Source organism: Filicampus tigris, chromosome 5 (assembly GCF_054856515.1).
Source record: "Filicampus tigris isolate MCC_2025a chromosome 5, RoL_Ftig_1.0, whole genome shotgun sequence".
NCBI classification, from domain to species: Eukaryota; Metazoa; Chordata; class Actinopteri; order Syngnathiformes; family Syngnathidae; genus Filicampus; species Filicampus tigris.
Window position 1 is genome coordinate 29,556,075 of NC_141221.1, and position 8,928 is coordinate 29,565,002.

Genomic DNA, 8,928 nt, shown 5'->3' on the forward strand with positions numbered 1-8,928 from the left:
GTTTTAACCGCACCATGCAGCAGCAGCTTGCCATCCTCACCTCCGAGCGCCAACGTGATTGGGACCAGCATATTCCAATGGTGTTGATGGCGTATCGTTCGGCTGTCCAAAGTTCCACAAGCTGTACTCCTGCTCTGCTGATGCTTGGCCGGGAGATCCGGACACCAGCGGAGATGGCGTTTGGCAGACCACCAGGTAGCCCCGAGGATCGGCCGGGGTTGGAATATGCCCGGAGACTGCAGGATCGTTTGGAGGCAGCGCATGTCTTCGCCCGGGACCAGCTAGAGAAAGCTGGTGCACGGCAGAAGCGGAACTACGACGTACGCAGCAAGGGGCGGAACTTCCAGGTCGACGAGCTGGTTTGGGTGTATACACCAAAAAGAAAGAAGGGACGGTGCCCTAAGTTAGACAGTCATTGGGACGGGCCGTGTAGGGTCCTTGAGCGGGTGGGGGAGGTAGTGTATCGAGTGGCAGTTCCCCCCAGGGGCCGGAGGGTTGCCCTACATCGGGACAGGTTGGCTCCGTACCGGGGCAGTGGTGTTCCGATATTTGAGGCCGGGTCTGTTTCACCTGCCATTTCAGGACGAGTGGTGGATTCAGGTTCCCCAGATCCCACTCATGTTGTCCCTGTTCCTCCGGTTGGAGACAGAAATGGCACGGGTCCAGGCCGACCCAAGAGACAGAGGCGTAGGCCGCAGCGCCTAGAGGATTTTTTGTTGTTGACCCCCTCGGGGGCGAGGGTTTCATAAAGGGGAGGGCAGTGTAATATCTGTTCCTTGTTTTGTGCATGTGCTGGCTGGGCCTATGGGTAGTGAGTGACGTCATAGCGAGGGGACAAGGAGTTTAGGAGGGAAGTTGAGGGAGAGAGCGTGTGGATGATTGAGCGCATGGGCGTGAGTTGTGGCCACCAGCAGCTCTTGTGTGAATGTGTACTGTTCTCCGTTACGATCTGTGATTAAAAACGACGATCAGACTGCATCCGCGACTGTGTGCATCTTTGACCACTTCGAGGGGCATTACAGTACAGTCAATGTCAACGAAGTCTTCTAGAGCTTACTTAAACAAATAATTTAAAAAAAATGTAAAAAAAGATGGTTAACTTACAATGGTGAAGTCATAGGCAACATCCAGTACTTGGTAAACTTCGGAAGGGGTCACATGATGTTGGACTCCATGTTGGAACATTCTGCAACATATATGGTCTTTCCCTGTGTAACATATTGTAGACAAGATATCATGCACTCAATTACATAAAGTATAAGACAAAGCACATTTAGAGAACACATTTTCTATTATTTTTGTCACCTGTGAATGGGCAATCTGCTGAATGAGGTCAAAGCAAGCGTTCCCTATCAGCAATTGAAATAATGGTTGAAATTGTTTGGCTTTTCAATTTGAATATAATCCAAAAACATCCATCTGTGGGGGACCTACCGTTTATTTCATTTCATTCTCCATCCAAAGGTTGGCACGCATCAGGGCAGCTGTCTGCATTTTCACTATCAGTTATTTTCCTGGCTTTTTAATGTCCAAGACATATAGTCAAGTTGATTAAAACACACACACACAAAAAAATATATATGTTTAAACAAAATACAATGTAGCACTATCTTACAAGGCACCTTATGGATGGCTTCAATATAAAATATTCAACAATACATAACAGCTGCTGTTGGGCAGAATGTAATTCTAGTGTCCATAAAGTGTCCACAGATGCATATTAGCAAGAAATACACAAACTGCATTACCTTGAAACGTAATTCAATTTTTTTGTGTGCTGGAGAACTTTACAGGGTACAGTAGGTTTAAATTAGGGGCAAAGCGGGCAATGTATTTGCAGCATTGAGTGCAGCGCTGCATTGCAAACTTCACATTCCCCTGAATGATCAAGTGATGCATCTGCAAAGAGTGAATGTAAAAATACAGTGAAAATGAAAACATATATATAATATAATAATTAGCACCATTTCTGCAGGATATATTACACCTGCATTTTTTTTTTTTTTGTATCTAGAACACCCCCCTTCCCCCAAAAAAAAGAATAAACGTCAACCACTCACAGACACCAATGTAATTACAAATATGGGTAAACCTGCAAACACAGATGCATTTTAGCTAGAAATACACAAACAGGTATTACCTTGAAATGTGATGGCATATTTTATGTGCACTTCAAGGTGCTGGACAACTTAAGGGGGACGAGGCAGTTTGAATTTCGGGCAAAGCGGACAGTGATCTAATTTGTAGCATTGAGTGCAGCGCTGCACTGGAAACTTAACATTTCCCTTAATTATAGAGTGATGCATCTGCAAAGAGTGAATGTTAAAATATAGTAAATATAAAAATATATAACGTGGCCATTGCATTTTATCGTTTGGTAAAATGACATGAATTACAGACATGATGTCTGACTCCAATGTGGAAATAATTGACGTCCGAGGAACTTACACTTCGAATAAAACAACTACCTGTTTGAGGTCCTGATGACAAATGATTGTAGTGATTACTACATATAGAATGACATTACAATAACCAAGCAAAAAAGTTATACATGTGTCCTTTGCCGACAACACAGCATTCTCAGGGAAACAGGATGAAATATACGCAGGTAAAGATAAGTTATTTTTGATAATGTTACAATCATTTTTATAATTTGCTTGATTTAAATGTAATATACAACATATTTTCACAAATAACGAACCGTTCTTTCAGGGTGTCGTAGTAAAAGGCAAGGCTCTTTGACTGCTGATACTGAGAAAGTGACGCGCTTCTGTTTGCAGGCAGGTTACGTCACAGGGGGGAGTTAAAAAAAAAAAAGAAAAGAAAACCCCACCTCTTCCTTTCTGAGAATACCCTTTCTGGTCTGGCAATACCCCTGTCTGAGATTACCCCACCTCTGGCCAGATACCTCTCAACACGGCGGCAACAGCTGTTGTTTACATTTTCAAAGGGATCCGGTGTTGGTACCATATGTGATCGGGCTGCAAAATTGTCTCGGGGTCCTTAGGTGGCCTGCACACGTGCTGATGAAGTCACAGTTTATTATTTGCCTCTATGTTTGTCTATAAATCATTAAATGGCCTCGCCCCGGCGTACCTCTCTGAGGTCCTCCACTCCTACGCACCTTCCCGCAGCCTCGAGTCTGCTTGAGGTGCCGAGGACCAAGCGGAGCCTCAGAGGGGATCGAACCTTTTCGACCGCTGGTCCTTCCCTTTGTAATGACCTCCCATTGGATATTAGGCAAGCCCCCTCTCTGTCCACTTTTAAAACCTGGTTGAAGACACATTTCTATTCTCTGGCTTTTGATCAGACCGGAAATGTTTGGCTCTTTTCCGGTGTCAATTGTATATAGTGTTTTATGTTACCTCTCAATTGAGCTGCTAGCTGTTGGCATGAGGCCATTCTACATCACGCGAGAGTTTAGTCATTTGATCGCGGTGACCGTCTGCGTCCCTCGCTGTGCAAAGGAGAGATTCCGCCGCTCCTTCTTGCCTGCTGCTGTCAGACTCTTTAACAAGAACATTGTGTAGTCTCTGCAAATTGGCGGACATTAGTGCAATCTTGTAGTGCTGGACCTGAGCTTATATTGTGCAATACCCATCATTCCCCACTACTGTTATATCGTGCAATACCCAACATTCCCCACTACTGTAATACCGTGCAATACTCAACATTCCCCACTACTGTTAGTCTAGTTTTATTTTCATCCAATTCTGTTCCTTACATTTCACTACAGCACTGCAGCACTGTCACTTACTTAGAGTATTTTTCCTCTGTACTATGTACCGGCTAAAATGAGTGTTCCTCATATTTTTTATGTTGGTGTGTATATACATGTGTATATACACATAGTTACTGCATATATTTACATAGGTTTGATCCTGAATGTTTGTCGTTAATGTTATACATTAATGGCTACATTATGCCGCCGTCCCTGTGTGACCTATATCTTTGCTGCTGTAACACTGAAAATGTCCCCACTGTGGGATCAATAAAGGCCTTCATATTATTATTCTTAATTTATTGATTAACACTTGTGTATTATGGCCTTTTTATTGTTCATTATTTATTGTTTTGTAAAGTGCTTTGTTACAGCTCGAGCTGTTATGAAATGCGCTGTATAAATAAAATTGTTTTGTACTGTATTGTACAAACAGGTAGCAGCTTCTTCTCGGGGCATAAGTGGAAATGAGGTAGGAGCTGCCTCGCCAATGTGGCACGAAGCAATTTTGTATTATTTTTTTAAATTTAGTAACACAGAATATAAAAACACACCATCTATGGGTAACAAACACTGTGGCAAAGAATTTGAGCGTGACGTCATCAGCACGCGCGGAGGATGCAATTTTGCACCCGATCACATCTGGCACCCACACCTGTCGGAGGAGTTTTTAAAAAAAAATTTTTTTAATCTTTTATTTATACACATTCTTGAACAGGAAAACATCTGGCATTCTTCAGAAAACATTTGTCTTGATACAGTAGAAACAGAAAAATACCATCTGCAAGTCTTCTTCAAAAATGTCTTTTACAAAATTCACTTTAAGTGTTTAAAAACATAAGAATAAAAGTAAAACAAAATTTGAAGGTAACAATCATTGAGACTCTTCACATTCAAACAAATTAGACTGTGTTGCAGTTTCCAACAAACCATTTATCCTTTCACTTCTTTCTACCATTAAGATGAACATTTTAGTGACGGGAACTTATTTCTCCATTTGCTGGGATGAATATGGTATTTACCTAGTATAATTATTATATTTATCAAATTTGACAATGGGGGGGATTCCTCTTTGAATAAAATAATTTGTTCTTTATTAAAAGGAGTGATATTTACGATATTGTTTTTTAGCCATGCAAATATTTCCAAAATATTTTGACAACTGGAAAATGAGTAAAAAAGATCAATAGTCTCATAGTTTGTATGACAAAAACACACAGTGTTAACTAAACCTCACCTTATATCTATTTACATATGCAGATATGTTATTGCCTATGCCTAATGTTTATTTAACTTGCCTGAAAATAGAACACAATCTTCTGACTGTTGTTGATTTACTAAGGGTCCACTCCACATCCATCAATGATCGCATAGTCCTCCTTCAGGTAAGCTCATTTCCCTTTGCATCGAGCCTCCTTCACTTTTGTCCACATCCTCACACTGGCCTCTCTGTCCTTCCCCGAAAAGTCCTCCTTAAAGTCAACGTTCTTTTCTTTGCAGACTCGTTCCTTAGCCTTCCCCCAGATCTCTTCTCGAGCTGTCCGCGCTGAAATCTGTATAATGATTGGTCCTTGCATGTCGTTCTGCGCAGCAGCTTCCCCCCCCACCCCAGGCAATGAACTATCCCCTCGATTTTATCTCCTCCTCTCAGAATAAAACACAAACCTCCAACTAGTGTTTTTTAAGGGTCAATTTTTCATCCATCAATGATCGCATACCCTTCTTTCAGGAAAGCTTTTTCCCATTACGTTGAGCTTCCTCTACTTTGGACCACAGGTTAGTCAGGCTTCTCTGTCCTCCTTGAAATGAAAGTCAATTTCTTTATACACGCTTTTCTCCTTGGCCTTCCTCCAGATTTCGTTTCAATCCGTCCGCGTTGCAAACTGATTGATCTCCGCATCTTGTTTTGTGTACAGTTCGTAGTCGTGATCGAGAATGCTATTTTTTTTTAGCGTTAGCCTTAGCCATTCAGCTTAACTTTGAAGCTCTTTTGAAGCAATTTGGCAAAATTTTCTATGGCCCAAAAAAGTGTTTTTAGTGACCCGGTTCTATTCCGTATTTACCTTGTTGGTTGATATTTCTCATGTCAAGATTAGGACTGTACATTTATATTCCTTCAGGAAAGCACAACTACTCACTCCGCCATCTTGACTTCTTCCCTGTCCTCGGCCGGAGGAGGTGGGTCAATAAACGATTTGTGCCCCCCTCCCTTTTTTCTTAAGCTATATTTAGAAACACAAATTATACAGAAACAACAGACAGCACCAGGATATCTGGCCTGAGGAACTGCGGTCAGGCCAGCCTCCACACGCAATGACGAAGTCAAGCCAGCCACCACAGCGATTGTTAATATATTGCATATTGGTAATGCGCTGACAGCAAGCGGCGTTGGCCACTTTCACAATAAAAGCTAAGCAATGCACGTCTGTGGTTTGGATAATGTCATCAAATAACGTCCCTGCCGTCAGGCAACCATGAGTTTACCCAGTGGGAATGCAAACTATCTCAGAATTGCACCAAGAAACATTCTGATATTGAGATAGAAAGAGAACGTAATGTTAACTGCAGAGCTGGGCACTCTGTCACGGGGGCGGAACGGTCCGTCCCTTGTCGGATAGCGTGGTCAAGGTGGAGTGATGGTACAATTGGTTAAGTGTTAAGTGTGTTGGTTAAGTGTAATGGGCTAAGGCCTAGGAAAAGGAAAAAGAATTACAATTGTCAGGAGCCTGGCACGTTCCAAAGGGTCAAAGGTCATCACCACCCTTATTTTTCTTTTGGCTATGGACAGGACAAGGGGGGCAGTTTACTTCCCCTGTAGATTTTGGCAAGAGAAAACAAAGGACATACCTATTTGGAGGTAATCAATGCATATGTAATAACCTAGTTTGAATATTCATCCCGTTCTCTATAAGAAGACAGACACAGAGGGGGCACGGGCCCGCTGCAACTTTTTGGGACACTTATTCGACATCAGCTGTATTGGTCACAATAAAATCTTTTTTTCCAATCAACTGACTGTTGAAGAAGTCTTTTCCTCATCAATCCAGCTTTGCTCTGTGTCCTCACCGGAGGGGCGTCGAGCCGAACCCGCTCTTCAAAAGAAAATACACTACAGATTCAAAGTCAAAGCTCATCACTATCCTTGTTTTGTAGGCTGTGACATTATAATGCACACTTGTTACCACCGTAACATAGTAACATATTATGCTAGCGCAATGAAACTTTGCACCCTGCATCAGGGCAGCAGACAAAAAGATTTTGGAAATTATCAGAGCCTGGGAGGTCTCAAAGGATCAAAGGTCATAACCACCCTTGTTTTGCAGGCTGCGACTTTATAATTCGCTCTTGTTACTACCCCCGTAATGTAGTAACACTTTATGCTACCACGATGAAATATTGCACCCTGCATCAGGGCAGCAGACAGAAAGAATGTGGAAATTATCAGAAGCCTGGGAGGTTCCAAAGGGTTAAAGGTCATCACCACCCAATTTTGCAGGCCGTAACAATATAGTGCGCTACTGTTACCACCATAATTTAGTAACACTTTATGGTAGCGCAATGAAATTTTTCACCCTGCATCAGGGCAGCAGACAGAAAGATTGTGGACATTATCAAGAGCCTGGGAGGTTCCAAAGTGTCAAATGTCATCACCACCCTACTTTGCAGGCCGTGAGATTATAATGCTCGAACACTTTATGCTAGCGCAATGAAATTTTGCACACTGCATTAGGGCAACAGACAGAAGGATTGTGAGAATTATCAGGAGCGTGAAATGTTCCAAAGGGTGAAAGGTCATCACCAAACAATTTTGTAGGCTGTGACATTATAATGCGCTATAGTTACCCCCGCAACGCAGTAACAATTTATGCTAGGGCGATGGAATTTTGCACCCTTCATCAGGGCAGTAGACAGAAAGATTGTGGAAATTATCAGGAGCCTGGGATGTACCAATGGATCAAACGTCATCACCACCCTTGTTGTGCAGTCTGGCTTTATTCTTTGTTTGGCTTTGGCAGCTGTTTTGTTTTTATGACCAAAATGAACTTTTCATTCATTTTGTCGTTATCTCGATAGGGGTTACATGGACATGGAAAGTAAGATCATTTTCGGCTTCGGGGCGTCTATTTATCCTACATACGTATGTAAATATGCATCTACAGCCTTTGGTTTGGATTTGGCAGCTTTTTGTTTTTTATGTCCAAAATGAGCTTTTCAGCGCCTAAAAATGACAGTGTGGCCAAGTGCCGGTATTTTGGTAGGGGTTACGTATACACTGAAATTGATGTCATTTTTTGCTTCGGGACGTGTATTTATGCTAGATACATGTGTAAATATGAATCTATAGCCTTTGGTTTAGATTTGCCAGCCTTTTGGTTTTTATGTCCAAAATGAGCATTTCAGCGCCTGAAAATGACAGTTTGGCCACGTACAGTAATTTTTGATAGGGGGTACGTGTACACTGAATTATTGGCATTTTCTGCTTCGGGGCGTGTATTTATGCTAGATACATGTGTAAATATGCGTCTAGAGCTTTTGGTTTGGATTTGGCAGCCTTTTGTTTTTTTATGTCTAAAATAAGCGTTTCTGCGTCTGAAAATGACAGTTTGGCCACGTGCAGTTATTTTGATAGGGGTTACGTGTACACTGAAATGAATGTCAATTTTTGCTTCGAGAGATTTATTTATGCTAGATACACGCGTAAATATACATCTACAGCCTTTGGTTTGGATTTGGCAGCCTTTTGGTTTTTTATGTCCAAAATGAGCGTTTCAGCACGTGAAAATGACAGTTTGGCCACGTGCAGTTATTTTGATAGGGGTTACGTGTACACTGAAATTAACGGCATTTTCTGCTTCGGGGCATGTATTTATACAAGATACACGTGTAAATACTTATCTATAGCCTTTGGTCTGGATTTGGTTGCCTTTTTTTTTTATGTCCAAAATGAGCGTTTCAGCGGCGGAAAATGACAGTTTGGCCAAGTGCCGTTATTTTGATAGGGGTTACGTGTACACAGAAAATAATGTCCAATTTTGCCTTGTCACGTATATTTATGATAAATACACGTTTAAATATGCATCTACAACCTTTGGTTTGGATTCGGCATCCATGAATCAAAGTGCAGAGCTCCAATCGTAGGGGCCGACTCCTCCGCCTTGGCTATCCGCCGAAAGCAAACCTTTTTCGTTCACATTTTTCAGGCAACC

General features: G+C 42.0%; 1 long non-coding RNA gene across 2 annotated transcripts; it reads right to left on the minus strand.

The window, feature by feature from the left end:
• Nucleotides 1–1,124: 1,124 nt before the first annotated feature.
• LOC147148034 (uncharacterized) lies at nt 1,125–3,365 on the minus strand. Of its 2 annotated transcripts, XR_015086983.1 has the most exons (4): nt 1,749–3,365; nt 1,435–1,518; nt 1,306–1,349; nt 1,125–1,208 (listed from the first exon to the last, which is right to left on the minus strand). It is a non-coding gene; the product is annotated as an uncharacterized LOC147148034 (long non-coding RNA). The 2 variants fall into 2 exon arrangements; XR_015086982.1 differs by having other exon boundaries at nt 1,435–3,365.
• Nucleotides 3,366–8,928: the final 5,563 nt, after the last annotated feature.